Below are 15,275 nucleotides of genomic sequence, written 5' to 3'. Positions count from 1 at the left end.
CTTTGTTTAAAACAGGATCCATAAATTTACAAGGTCAAGGGATTCAGTGTTCCGGTGACAATTTGTGTTCAAAAGAAACAAAATATTCTAAGTTTAATTTTGAACACTGAGTACTAGCAAGGGTCCACTTTAAACCAGCATATTATCTAAATCCATAGCACTTCAAAATGGAAGCTGCTTGAACTAATCCGGAGAGTGTAAGGCTACTAGAGATCCTAGTTGTAGCCGTCCCCCATCCCCGCCCCCACGCCTTCAACTCGAGGCCTCAGTTTCTAGGTCTAAAAGCTTAAAGAAAGAAAAAAAAAAAAGTGGATTTCCCATTAACGCTAGAGAGGGGTGTTTCGCATTGGTTCAGCATTCCTTCGACCGTTCATTTCACTGAGAAATCTGACCACCTGTTGCTTCCAGATTAGTTTTCTTGTTGCTTTGAATTCTTGCTCACCTTGATTGTGTGTGTGTGTGTGTGTGTGTGTGTGTGTGTGTGTGTGTGTGCGCGCGCGCGCGCGTCTCTGTGATTAATCTTCTTTTAGACCCCTTAAAGTACACGCACAGATATTTGTACAGCATTGCAGGGAAAACAAACTTTTTCAACAGCTATTAAGTGCGGGTAAAAGGCGAAGACCACCTCCGCAGCCAACGGCCGGCCCCCCAACACTCCCCCCGCCTCCTCTCCGCTCACTTCCCCCGCCCCCACCGCTAACCCCACCCCCGCGCGCCAGGTCGGGGCAGAGTTACGTCACCCGCAGCCGGCGGTTCCTTGGGATGCGCTGAGCGCTGAGGGCCGCGGTGACCCTTGTGCTGGGCGCAGCGCAACGGGGACCTGTCCTTCCCCTACCCAACCGCCCTGTTGGTAGCTGAGGGAATCCTGCCCTCGCGGCGTCTGGCCGGAGAGGGTAGGGGAAGAGGCAAGTAGGAAGGCGGCTTGCTGTAACCCTCGGGTGCGGCTGTAGCGGGAGGCGTTTACCATTCTGAGGAGCATCCATTTGAAAGCCCTGTAAGGCGATATGGTCTAACAAAACGCGGGTAGTTGTGGAGGGGAGGAGGCCCACCGGATTGCCAGGGCAGAGGAACGGGGAGAGTCAGAGTAACCGAGAGGCCCTTGGTCCCTTGGCCTCAGGTGGTCAGGCTGCCTCAGTCTCGCAGCTCTGCTCGAAGCTTCGCATTGCAGATGGAGGTCCTGACAGACTAGTGGGAGACTTTTGGGTGAGGACAGGCAGGGAAAGTGTCCTAAGAAAAACCGAGGACGGAAAAAGGGAGTGAGGGGACAGTTAGTTTGGCTAACTGACAACTTGGTGGGACAGGACCATAGATTGGAGGAGTCTCTCTGAGGTGAGAGTCTCCAGAGATTTCCTTCACAGGGACAGCCTGAGGCAGAACAAGGAGGAAAATGGGGGTGTGGGGGCGCGAATTTAGAGTAGGCTAACTTCAGCTCGACATGAGGAAAATTTACCACAGAATTTTAGCTGTTAGCAAACGCGCGCTGCTGCCTTGTCGAACTCTGTGACGGCTGTTCTAACCGTCGAATTCCAACCTTATGATTAGATATCAACTGTATTTTTTTTTTTTTTTTAGTTCCCTGAGTCAATTATTCTTCCTGTAGGATAAGAACATAATAATCCCTCTCTGCATTATTTATATTGTTTTCTTATGGATAAAGAAATCCACCCTGCCCAGATCAGCTGATTATATCCTTTAGAATATTTTGTTTGTTTAAAATTTTAACACCTTATTGTCTTGGATATGGATAATAGAATGTCTATAGTTGTACATTTAAAATACATTAAGCTTAATTAAAACGCTAGTAATTAGGGCCATTCAAGTTGAACTTCTAGTTTATCTTCCTACATAGACTGTAGACCCAAACCTTTCTACATAAAAGAATGTACTTGGAAATAAACTAATATTCAAAGCTAGTCAATACTCATAATAAGAATGCACTTTGAGATCTTGAGAAGGGAAATTTGATCACAGTTTTTAAATTATTTTGACAGTTTTGTTTCCTTTTTTTTTTTAAAGCTGAGATGAAAACTCTTGGTGAATATTTTGCATAAACAGCCACGTGGAGATGCAAGAGTGCAAAACAGGTAACACTTATCTGGAGTTAAATGAAGAAAGCAGTAGAAACTGGAAAGACCAAAACAAAGAGAACAAAAAGAGAAAAGCCATTTAGGTAGATTTCAAGGAGTAATGTTAAATAGCAAAAAAAAAAATAATAATAATAATAAGAAAGCCATTGCACACCAAAACTTGCTTTCCTTGAAGGATTTTAAGTAATATTACACAATCATAGTAAGCAAACCACATCTTTTAATTAATGAAATTCGCTGTGCCTGGCACATAGTAACCCCATATTACCCATTTGTTGATTGTGCTCGAATGATATAAACATTTTCCCTCTTTATTTTAACAGACTCTCTGCTCGATGCTAGAACTTCACTAAGGGTTTCTCTTATGCTAACTATATTTTATTTTTTTCAGAGTAACTGAAAGCTATTGGAGGTTAGTTCACCACTGGAGACTACCAAAAGTCCTTTCTTTTATCCACCCCCCTACCTCTGTGCAGCCTCACTTAACCTCACACCTCAGGTGAGGGGGAAATCAGAGAAGGACCAGCAGCTTGCCAGTGCTGGTAGCCTCATTGCCAGTTTCTTCATCCATTTTAAAGCTACAGATAATCTGACAGTAAGCATTAGGATTTTTTCAGATCTTCCTATTGCTCTAACAACCCTCATTTTTAATCTGAGAATGTCTACCAGATATATAACCCTAATATTTTCCTTTTTAATTAGAACATCATTGCTTTACAATGTTGTGGTGGTAGAAAGTAGCATTGACATATAAAAACTAACGTGTAAAATAGATAACTAGTGCAAAGCTGCTATATAACAGGGAGCCCTGACTGGCGCTATGTGATGACCTAGAGAGATGGATTGAGGGGGTGGGGTGGGGGAGGGAGGCTCAAGAGGGAAGGGGTATATATATATGTGTGTGTGTGTGTGTGTGTGTGTGTGTGTGCGTGCACACTCTCAGTCGCTTTAGTCATCTCCAGTTCTTTACGACCCTAGGGACTGCATCCTGCCAGGCTCCTCTGTCCATGGGATTCTCCAGGCAAGAATCCTGGAATGGATTGCCATGCCCTTCTCCAGGGATCTTCCTGACCCAGGGATTGAACCTGCATCTCCTGTATCTCCTGCACTGCAGGCAGATTCTTTACCGCTGAACTACTGGGAAGCCTATATATATATATATATATATATAATTTCATATATATATATAATATAATTTCATATATATATAATATAATTTCATATATATATAATATAATTTCATATATATATATATAATATATATAAAAATTATGACTGATTTATATTGATGTATGGCAGCGACCATGACCCTAATAATTGACTATAGTTTCTAGAACTCTGTTGTCCAGTCCAGTACCACTAGCCACATGTGACTATTAAAATTTCAGTCAGGTAAAATTAATCAGAATTTAAAATTGTGTTTTCAAGTCCCCTTCACATGCTTAACAGACATATGTGGCCATATGTATTGAATAGTTCAGATGTAGAATATTCCAACATTGCAGAAAGTTCTTTTGGACATGGCTGCTCTAGAAAGCATGCCAGCCCCTTGTCATATCTGCAGTTTAAAAGATATTCAAACCCAGGTTTCTTGACAAACAAGATTAAGGTAAACAAAATATTCTCTAGTAGATAAAGAAGTGGCTGTATAAGGCAGGACATGAGTTAATTGGCTCAGTGGAGGGCCAGGAAAAAAAAAAAAAACATGGCAGTACCACTCGTTTAATTTGGTCATACTTATTTAGGCTCGGAAAGTGAGACCTATGTTGAAGTATTTTTCCAGAGTGCTCTGGCTATGATTTCAGATCATTTGTTTAATGTTAACATCAATGACTCAAGTTAGAGCATTTCTACATACACAGTTATAAAGTTTAAAGACAGTAAATGGAAGGGGTAGAGTTGATTCAAAGAGCTTCTGCATTATCACAATATTACTTTATAAATGTCATTAGTATATCCTTTGTATCTTCCCTATTGTGGGTTTGAAGAGCTGAGTAATACAGGTAGGAACACTGAAAACTACAACAACTTTAAGCTTCAAAATTACCGGTGCTAATAATGATTCACATTTCTGTAATGAATGTCTTACATTTTAGAAAGTGTTCTCATTTTTCTTTCCATGGATCTCACAATGCACTCCTGATGTAGATAGAGCAAATATTACTATTCTTCTCTTTTTTTGTGTGATTTATTTCTTCATATTTTTTAAATTATTATTTTTTTACTTTACAATATTGTATTGGTTTTGCCATACATCAACATACTATTCTTCCCTTAAGGTTCTTTTCTTTCTAGTCTTCTTTGCCTTGACTCAGATGCCACCTCCTCCAAGAATCTGTTTCTTTAAGTGTTAACTCTTTAGCTCTGGTCTGTATGGTACATGTCTTAAGCTAGTTACCAGTGCTGTTGATGTACTTTTGATCTTAATAGATTCAGAATTCCTCTAGGACAGAAGTTGTGTCAGATTTATATTTGTAGTTTTTTTTTTAATTTTTATTTTATTAAGATAAAACTCATATGACATAAAATTAACTATTTTAAAGTCTACAATTCAGAGATATTTAGTATATTCACTGTGTTGTGCAACCATCACTTTCTATTTCCAAAACATTTTCATTATCCCAAAATGGAACCCTGTACCTATTAAACAATCACTATTCCCTGCCTCCCTCGGAGAAGGCAATGGCACCCCACTCCAGTACTCTTGCTTGGAAAATCCCATGGACAGAGGAGCCTGTTAGGCTGCAATCCATGGGGTCGCTAAGAGTCGGACACGACTGAGCGACTTCACTTTCACTTTTCACTTTCATGCATTGGAGAAGGAAATGGCAACCCACTCCACTGTTCTTGCCTGGAGAATCCCAGGGACGGGGGAGCCTGGTGGGCTTCCGTTTATGGGGTTACACAGAGTCGGACATGACTGAAGTGACTTAGCATAGCATAGCATAGCATAGCGTTCCCTGCCTCCCTATAACTCCTGGAAACCACTAATTATTCTGTGTTTGTGGATTTATCTGTTCTGGATATTTCAACTAAATGGAATCACACACTATGCAACCTTATCTGTCTGGCTTCTTTCACTTAGCATGTTTTCAGGATTTTTTCACATTGTAGCATATATTGGTATTTCATTCAGATTTATATTTGAGTTTTGTATTTTACTAAAGAGGCACTCAGTAAATAGTAGCATAATTGTTTAATGGTGGACTATATTACCCCAACAACAAATTTTACCCTAAACTCCCATACCTAACAGTGTATGCTAATGTAATGCAGTCTGTATAAATAGATAAGGCCTGAATCTGATTAAATTCTGTTATTTCATCCTTAGCTACTCAGAATATCTAAGCCTTAAACATTAACTGTCAGAAGACTTTCTCTATTTATCCATTCTGATACGTGGCACAAACAAGTTGTTTTTTCCGACGATATCCGGCTGTGACATCTTCTCCTATTGAAGTTCATCTGTGGATAGAAGGTAAGGTGTTTTGAAACATCTTAGCTCTGCAGATCATATTTGATCTTTAACGGCTCAGCTGCCCAGATTTCACAAAGTATTAATATATAAAAACATTTATTTTGTAATATTTTACAGAAGATCCTTCAATATTAAAGATTTGAACCTGAATCTGTGTTTAAAGGTTCATAGCATTATGTTTTAATAAACACATTCTCAGAAAAATTTCCATTTCTTATTTAGTGTCTTCCTTGTATGACTGTTGGAATTAATGTATTAATTAATTTTTAATAATTGTGAATTGGACTTAATAAAATTAATTAATATATAATTATTGGAAACAATCATTCTAAAATAATGACATGAGGCAACCACACTAGTAAATAAACCACACTGCCTAACAGATGTGATTTATATTCTTCTATTGGAAGGAGCTAATACTGACTGAAGAGAATGGATTATAGAATAGCAGATACAATGAAAGTGAAAGAAAGTGAAAGTGAAGTCTTTCAGTCGTGTCCGACTCTTTGCGACCCCATGGACTGTAGTCTACCAGGTTCCTCTGTCCATGGGATTTTCCAGGCAGTAGTCCTGGAGTGGGTTGCCATTTCCTTCTCCAGGGGATCTTCCCAACCCAGGGCTCAAACCTGGGTCTCCTGCATTGTAGACAGACGCTTTACCATCTGAGCCACCAGGGAAGCCAGTAGATGCAGTGAAAGGAGAAGTTAAATGTCATTAATTAAATTAATTTTATTATTAATTATAGTTTGTTACATTTAAAATAAATTTGACATTTGAGAGCAAGGGCTATGCCTGCCTCTATTACTAGCTGTTCACATTAATAGATATTGAAAAAATATTTACTGATTTAAGAGTGAGGAAAGATCCAAAGTTGTCTTTTATCAGATGTCTTTATTAGCAATGCACCAAGGAGCACTTTAGAGAAGATTGGCTGCTCTTAGCATTTTTTAATTACAGAAACTCTTCTAAAGATGATTAGTGATTGTGAAGCTTTGCTTTATTGCAGTATTTTCTTTACTTAGGGATTATGAAAGATGGTGTAGCATATTCTGTTTTGTTAAGTAAAATGTTTAAGGTACTATATAGATTAAAATCATATTTCATCATTACAGAATTATAATGTCTTGTTTATACTTTACTTTTTAAACTTAATAAAGTTTTAATTCTCATCCATAAAAATAGTCACAGTGCATACTCCACTCCAGTACTCTTGCCTGGAAAATCCCATGGACAGAGGAGCCTGGAAGGCTGCAGTCCATGGGGTCGCTGAGGGTCGGACATGACTGAGCGACTTCATTTTCACTTTCACTTTGATGCATTGGAGAAGGATATGGCAGCCCACTCCAGTGTTCTTGCCTGGAGAATCCCAGGGACGGGGAAGCCTGGTGGGCTGCCGTCTATGGGGTCGCACAGAGTTGGACACGACTGAAGCGACTTAGCAGCAGCATAAGTTTATCTTCACATTAAGCTGAAATATTACAGTTATCTAGCACAAAAATTTATGTGAGAACTTACATCATTTATATCAATAAAATTATTTTTATGCAGAGGCATGTCAAGTGAAAAGTAAATTTCAAAAATTTGGTTCATATTTTAATTCTTTTGTAATTCTTAATGTTACCATGTTTCTGTTTTGCATATACATTAACTGGTATTATATTTTAGATTCCATATAAAAGTTACATCATACAATATTTGTATTCAACTTATTTCCCACTTTGCTTCAAATGACAGAATTTTATTCTTTTTCATGGCTGAGTAATATGGGAGGTGGGTTCCATATCTTCACTATTGTAAATAGTTCTGTTATGAACATTGGGGTGCATGTATCTTTTTTAATTAGTATCTTTGGATATGCATTCAATATGGAGTTGCTTTGTGATATGGTTGTTCTATTTTTAGTTTTTTGAGACCCCTTCGTACTGTTTTCCACAGTGGCTGCACCAATTTAAATTCTCACCGACAGTGTACAAAGATTCCCTTTTCTTCACATCCTCTCCAATGTTTGTAATTGTGTACACTTTGATGATAGCCATTCTCACAGATGTAAGGTGATATCTCATTGTTGCTTTTATTTTTGCATTTCTCTAACAATCAGCAATGTTGAACATCTTTTCATGCACCTCCTGACCATGTGCTTCCTTGCAAAAATGTCTATTCAAGTCTTCTGCCCATTTTTTATTGGCTTTTTCATGTTAAGTTCTATGAACTGTTTGCATATTTTGGATATTAACCCCTTAGTAGTCTTATCATTTGCAAGTATTTTCTGCAATTCTGTAGGTAGAGTTTTCTTTTTATCAGTGGTTTCCTTTGCTGTGCAAAAGCTTTTAAGGAGCAAGCTGCCATTTACTTATTTTTGCTTTTATTTCTTTTGCCTTAGAAGACTGATCCAAGAAAATACTGCTGTGATTTATGTCAAAGAATATTCTGCCTATGTTTCTTCTAGGAGTTTTATGGTATTTGCTCTTACATTTAAGTCTTTTAAACCATTTTGAGTTTATTTTTATATATGGTATGATGGAATGTTTTAATCTCATTGTTTTATATGTGGGTGTCCAGTTTTCCCAGCACCACTTGTTGAAAAGTCTGTCTTATCTCCATTGAATATTCTTGACTCCTTTTTCATAGATTAGTTGATCGTGGGTGCATAGGTTTATTTGTGGTATCTCTATTCTGTACCATTCATTGATCTATGTCTGTTTTTGTGCCAATACCACACCGCTTTGATACTGTAGCTTTGTATTATAGTCTGAAGTCTGAGAGGTTTTTATCTCCAGCTTTGTACTTTTTTCCTAAGATTGCTTTGGCAGTTTGGTGTTTTGTGTGGTTCCATATTAATTTTAGGACGTTTGATCTACTCTGTGAAAAATGTCATGGGTATTTTAATAGGGATTGTATTAAATCTCTAGATTGCTTTTGGTAGTATGGATATTTTATAAAAGATTAATTCTCCCAGACCAACAGTATGGGATATATTTGCATTTCTTTGTATCATCTTCAATTTTTTTCATCAGTATTTTATAGTTTTCAGAGTACAGATCTTTCACTTTCTTGGTTCAGTTCATTCCTTGGTATTTTATTCTTTTTGATGCAACTTCAAGTGGAATTGTTTTCATGATTTTTCTTCCTAATATTTCATTATTAGTGCATAGAATTGTCACATGTTTCTGTATATGAATCTTATATGTTGAAAACTTGCTAAAATCATTTATTTGGATAGTTTTTTGGGTGGAGACTTTAGAATATTTTTTATAATGTATCATATCATCTGCAGACTGTGAATTTTTTCACTTCCCTTCTGATTTTGATAATTTTTATTATTTTTCTTGTCTGACTTTTGTGGCTAGGACTTCCAATACTATGTTAGAGAAGTGGTGAGAATGGGCATGCTTGTCTTGTTACTGAATTTAGCAGGAAGGCTTCGAGTATTATATTGGCTGTGGGTTTGTCATAAATGGTATTTATTATGTTGAGATAGAATCCCTCTGTACTCACTTTGATGAGAGTTTTCTTTTTTGATGAACATATGTTGAATTTTATCAACTCCTATTTCTGTGTCTGTTGAGATGATCATGTGATTTGATTTTCATCCTTCCTTTTGTCATTGTGATGTATCACATTATTGATTTGTGAGTGTTGAACCATCTTTGTGACCTTGGAATAACTCCAAGATGATTATGGTATATGATCCATTTATATATTGTTGGATTCAGTTTGCTATTATTTTGTTGAAGATTTTTTGCATCTGTATAAAAAAGCCCTTAATGTTCTTCTATTCTTAGTTATGTTAATTTATACTAAAGCATGTGTGTGATTCTGTGAACTGTATATCTAGGAAGAATAAAGCAACTGGGGTTACAGAGGACTTCACTGTGAGAAACAAAAGCCAGTCAAGTGTGGATCTGTTTCTTTTTTTGTGTGTGTGTAAGCCACTTGCCTTTTATTGTTTTTAAATAAATGTATTTATTTTAATTGGAGGCTAATTACTTTACAATATTGTGGTAGTTTTTGCCATACATCTACATGAATCAGCCACGACTGTACATGTGTTCCCCCATCCTGAACCCTCCTCCCTTTCCATCCCAGCCCTCTGGGTTGTCCCAGAGCACCAGCTTTGAGTGCCCTGCTTCATGCATCAAACTTGCACTGTCATCTATTTTACATATGGTAATACACATGTTTCAAAGCTATGCTCTCAGATCATGCCACCCTCCTTCTCCCACAGAGTCCAAAAGTCTGTTCTTTACATCTGTGTCTCTTTTGCTGTCTTGCATATAGGGTCATTGTTACCATCTTTCTAAATTCCATATATATGTGTTAATATACTGTATTGGTATTTCTCTTTCTGACTTACTTAATTCTGTATAATAGGCTCCAGTTTCATCCACCTCATGAGAACTGATTCACATACATTCTTTGTAATAGCTGAGTAATATTCCATTGTGTATATGTACCACCACTTTCTTAACCATTCGTCTGCTGATAGACATCTAGGTTGCTTCCATGTCCTGCTGCTGCTAAGTCGCTTCAGTCATGTCTGACCCTGTGTGATCCCATAGACAGCAGCCCACCACACTCCTCTGTCCTTGGGATTCTCCAGGCAAGAATACTGGAGTGGGTTGCCATTTCCTTCTCCAGTGCAAGAGAGTGAAAAGTGAAAGTGAAGTCACTCAGTCTTATCCAACTTTTCACAACCCCATGGACTGTAGCCTACTGGACTCCTCTGTCCATGGGATTTTCCAGGCAAGAGTACTGGAGTGGGTTGCCATTTCCTACTCCAGCTTCCATGTCCTAGCTATTGTAAACAGTATTGCAATGAACAGTGGGATGCACATGTCTCTTTCAGTTCTGGTTTCCTTGGTGTACATGTCCAGCAGTGGGATTGCTAGGTTGTATGGGAGTTCTATTTCCAGTTTTTTAAGGTGTCTCCATATTGTTCTCCATAGTGGCTATACTAGTTTGCATTCCCACCAACAGTGTAAGAGGGTTCCCTTTTTACCACACCCTCTCCAGTATTTATTGTCTGTAGATTTTCTGATGGCAGTGATTCTGACCAGCATGAGATGGTACCTCATTGTGGTTTTGATTTGCATTTCTCTTATCATGAGTGATGCTGAACATCTTTTCACATGTTTGTTAGCCATCTGTATGTCTTTGGAGAAATGTCTGTTTAGAAATGTCTGTTCTTTGGTCCCTTTTTTTATTGGGTCATTTATTTTTCTGGAATTGAGCTGCATGAGCTGCTTGTATATTTTTGAGATTAATTCTTTGTCAGTTGTTTCATTTGCTATCATTTTCTCCCATTCTGAAGGCTGCCTTTTCACCTTGCTTATAGTTTCCCTCGTTGTACAAAAGTTTTTACATTTAGTTTGGTCCCATTTGTTTATTTTTTCATTTATTTACATTACTCTGGGAGGTGGGTCATGGGAGGATCTTTCTGTGACGTATGTCAGAGAGTGTTCTGCCTATGTTTTCCTCTAATCGTTTTATAGTTTCTGGTCTTACATTTAGATCTTTAATACATTTTGAGTATATTTTTGTGTATGGTGTAACAAAATGTTCTAGTTTCATGTTTTATCAGGTGGTTGACAAGTTTTCCCAGCACCACTTGTTAAAGAGTGTTTTTTCTGCATTGTATATTTTTGCCTCCTTTGTCAAAGATAAGGTGTCTGTAGGTGTTTGCGTTTATCTCTGAGCTTTCTATTTTATTCCACTGATCTATATTTTTGTCCTTGTGCCAGTGCCATACCGTCTTGGTGACTGTAGCTTTGTTAGTCTGAAATCAGGCAGGTTGATTCCTCCAGTTCCATTCTTCTTTCTCAAGATTGCTTTGGCAATTCGAGTTTTTTTGCTTTTCCATACAAATTGTGAAATTATTTGTTCTAGTTCTGTGAATAATACCATTGGTAACTTGCATTAAATCTGTGGATTACTTTGGGTAATATACTCATTTTCACTGTATTGATTCTTCCAATCCACCAACATCATATATTTCTTCATCTCTTTGTGTCATCTTTGAGTTCTTTCAGCAGTTTTTTTTTTTTTTTTTTTTAGTTTTCTATATGTAGGTCTTTCATTTCTTTAGGTAAACTTATTCCCAAGTATTTTTTTCGTTGGAATGGGAATGGGATTGTTTTCTTAATTTCTCTTTTTATTTTCTCATTTTTAGTGTATAGTAATGCAAGAGATTTATCTGTATTAATTTTATACCCCACAACTTTGCTAGTGGGATTATAGCTGGTAGTAGTTTTCTGGTGTTGTCTTTTGGGTTTTCTATGTAGAGGATCATGTCATCCGCAAACAGAGTTTTACTATTTCCATTCCAGTTGGGATTCTTTTATTTATTTTTCTTCTCTGATGGCTATGGTTTGGACTTCCAAAACTGTTGAATAGTAGTGGTGAGACTAGGCACCCTTGTCTTGTTCCTGATATTTAGAGGAAATGCTTTCTGTTTTTTTTCCATTGAGGATAATGTTTGCTGTGGGTTTGTCGTATATGGCTTTTATTACATTGAGGTATGTTTCTTCTATTCCTGCTTTCTGCAGAGTTTTGATCATAAGTCACTGTTGTATCTTGTCAAAGGCTTTCTCTGCATCTATTGAGATAATCATTTGGCTTGTAATCTTTCAATTTGTAAAAATTGTGTATTGTATTGATTGATTTGCAAATATTGAAGAATCCTTGCATTCCTGGGGTAAAGCCCACTTGGTCATGACGTATGATCCTTTAAATATGTTGTTGGATTTAGTTTGCTAGAATTTTGTTGAGAATTTTTGCATCTATGTTCATCACTGATATTGGCCTATAGTTTTCTTGTTTTGTGGCATCTTTGTCTGGTTTTGGTTTTAGGGTGATGGTGGCCTCATAGAATGAGTTTGGCAGTTTACTTTCCTCTGCAATTTTCTGGAAGAGTTTGAGTAGGATAGATGTTAACTCTTCTCTAAATTTTTGGTAGAATTCACCTTGAGGCCATCTGATCCTGGATTTTGTTTCTTGGAAGAATTTTGAGTACAGTTTCAATTTCTGTGCCTGAGATGGGTCTGTAAAATTTTCTATTTCTTCCTGGTTCAGTTTTGGTAGGTTATATTTTCTAAGAATTTGTCCATTTCCTCCAAGTTGTCCATTTTATTGGCATATATTTTCTGATAATAGTCTCTTATGATCCTTTGTATTTCTGTGTTGTCTGTTGTGGTTTCTCCGTTTTCATTTCTAATTTTATTGATTTGATTTTTCTCCCTTTGTTTCTTGATGAGTCTGGCTAATGGTTTGTCTATTTTATTTATCTTCTCAAAGAAGCAGCTTTTAATTTTGTTGATTTTTGCTTTAGTCTAGTTTGTTTCTCTTTCATTTATTTCTGTTTCAATTTTTATTATTTCCTTCCTTCTATTAACATTGGGGTTATTCTTGTTCTTTTAGATACTGTAGATGTAAAGTTAGGTTGTTTATTTGATGTTTCTCCTGTTGATTGAGATAGGTTTGTATTGCTATGAACCTCCCTCTTAGCACTGCTTTACTGACTCCCATAGGTTTTGGGTTGTCATGTTTTCATTTTCACTTGTTTCTACTCATATTTTTATTTTTACAGTGATCTGTTGGTTATTCAGAAGCATGTTGTTTAGCCTGTATATGTTTGTGTTTTTTAACAGTTTCTTTTCCCCTGTAGTTGACATCTAATCTTACCAGTTTGTGATCAGAAAAGATGCTTGAAATGATTTCAATTTTTAAATATTTACCAGGGCTAGAATTATGGCCCAGGATGTGATTAGTCCTGGAGAATGTTCTGTGTGCACTTTAGAAACAGTTGAAAATATTTTTTTTTTGGGTGAAATGCCCTATAGATATCAATTAGATCTAACTGGTCCATTGTATCATTTAAAGCTTGTGTTCCTTGCTAATTTTCTGGCTGCTTGATATATCCATAGGTGTGAGTGGGGTATTAAAGCCCCTCACTATTATGAGTTGCTGTTAATTTCCCCTTTCATTCTTCTTAGCATTTGTCTTACATATTGTGGTTCTCCTGTGTCAAGTACATTTATATTTATAATTGTTTTATCTTCTTGGATTCATCCTTTTATCATTATGTAGTTTCCTTCTTTTTCTTTTACCATGGTCTTCATTTCAAAGTGTATTTTATCTGATATAAGTATTGCTGCTCCTGCTTTCTTTTGGTTCTCATTTGCATGAAATACCTCTTTCCATTCACATTCAGTCTGTATGTGTACCTTGTTTTGAGGTGGGTCTCTTGTAGACAGCATATATAAGGTTCTTGTTTTTGTATCCATTCAGCCTGTGTTTGTCTTTTGGTTGGAGCATTTAACCCATTTACATTTAAGGTGATTATTGATAAGCATGATCCTGTTACCATTTACTTTGTTATTTTGGGTTTATTTTTATAAAACTTTTCTGTGTTTCTTGTCTAGAGAAGATCCATTAGCATTTGTTGAAGAGCTGGTTTAGTGGTGCTGAGTTCTCTCAGCTTTTGCTTCTTTGTAAAATTTTGGATTTCTCCTTCATATCTGAATGAGATGGGTTGGTGGTTAAATTAATCTTGGTTGTGCCATTGTCTTCTGGCCTAAATAATTTCTTTGAAAGATAACCTGCTATCCTTGAAGGGATACCCTTGTGTGTTATTTGTTGCTTTTTCCTTGCTGCTTTTAAGTTTTGCTCTTTGTGTGTGAGCTTTGTTAGTTTGTTTAATATGTGTCTTTGGGTGTTTCACCTAAGGATTTGTCCTGTTTGGGTTTTTCTGGTTTTCTTGGATTTGCACCACTATTTCCTCCCCCATTTTAGGAAAGTTTTTGACTGTTATCTCCTCAAGTAATTTCTCATGCATTTTCTTTGTGTCTTCTTCCTCTGGGACACCTATGATTCAAATGTTGGGGCCCTTAACATTGTCCCAGAGGTCTCTGAGGTTGTCCTCATTTCTTTTAATTCTTTTTTCCTCTCTTGTTCATTATTTCCACCATTCTATTTTCCACCTCACTTATCCTATCTTCTGCCTCAGTTATTCTACTGTTGGTTCCCTCCAGAGTTTAATCTTTAATCTCAGTTATTGCATTGTTCATTATTGATTGACTCTTCTTTATTTCTTCTAGGTCCTTATTAAATATTTATTGCATCTTCTCAATACTTGTGTCTAGTCTACTTATCTGTAAATCTGTTTTGTTTTCAAGATTTTTGATCATCTTTACTGTAATTATTCTGAATTCTTTTTCAGGTAGACTCCCTATCTCCTCCTCTTTGATTTGGTTTGGTGGGGTTTTTTAAATATAAATTTATTTATTTTAATTGAAGGCTAATTACTTTAAAAAATTGTATTGGTTTTGCCATACATCAACATGAATCTGTAATGAGTATACACGTGTTCCCCATCCTGAACCCCCCTCCCACCTCCCTCTCCATACCATCCCTGTGGGTCATCCCAGTGCACCAGGCCTGAGCATCCTGTATCATGCATCGAACCTGGACTGGCAATTCATTTCACATATGATATACATATTTCAATGCCATTCTTCCAAATCATCCCACCCTTGCCCTCTCCCACAGAGTCCAAAAGACTGTTCTATATATCAGTGTCTTTTTTGCTGTCTCGCATACAGGGTTCTCATTACCATCTTTCTAAAGTCCATATATATGTGTTAGTATACTGTATTGGTGTTTGTCTTTCTGGCTTACTTCACTCTGTATAATAGGCTCCAATTTCATCCACC

General features: G+C 36.9%; 1 protein-coding gene across 1 annotated transcript in view; it reads left to right on the top strand.

The window, feature by feature from the left end:
- Positions 1-757: 757 nt before the first annotated feature.
- The window catches only part of LOC139180901 (uncharacterized), a 462,995-nt gene continuing 448,477 nt past the window's right edge, over positions 758-15,275 (top strand). Inside the window, exons 1-4 of the mRNA XM_070783492.1 lie at positions 758-994; positions 2,017-2,084; positions 2,479-2,682; positions 5,419-5,565. The gene's annotated coding sequence lies outside the window, so the exon portion shown is untranslated. The remainder of the gene's footprint in view (positions 995-2,016; positions 2,085-2,478; positions 2,683-5,418; positions 5,566-15,275) is intronic.

This window comes from Bos indicus, chromosome X, assembly GCF_029378745.1.
Source record: "Bos indicus isolate NIAB-ARS_2022 breed Sahiwal x Tharparkar chromosome X, NIAB-ARS_B.indTharparkar_mat_pri_1.0, whole genome shotgun sequence".
NCBI classification, from domain to species: Eukaryota; Metazoa; Chordata; class Mammalia; order Artiodactyla; family Bovidae; genus Bos; species Bos indicus.
This window is presented reverse-complemented; position numbering and strand designations above follow the sequence as displayed.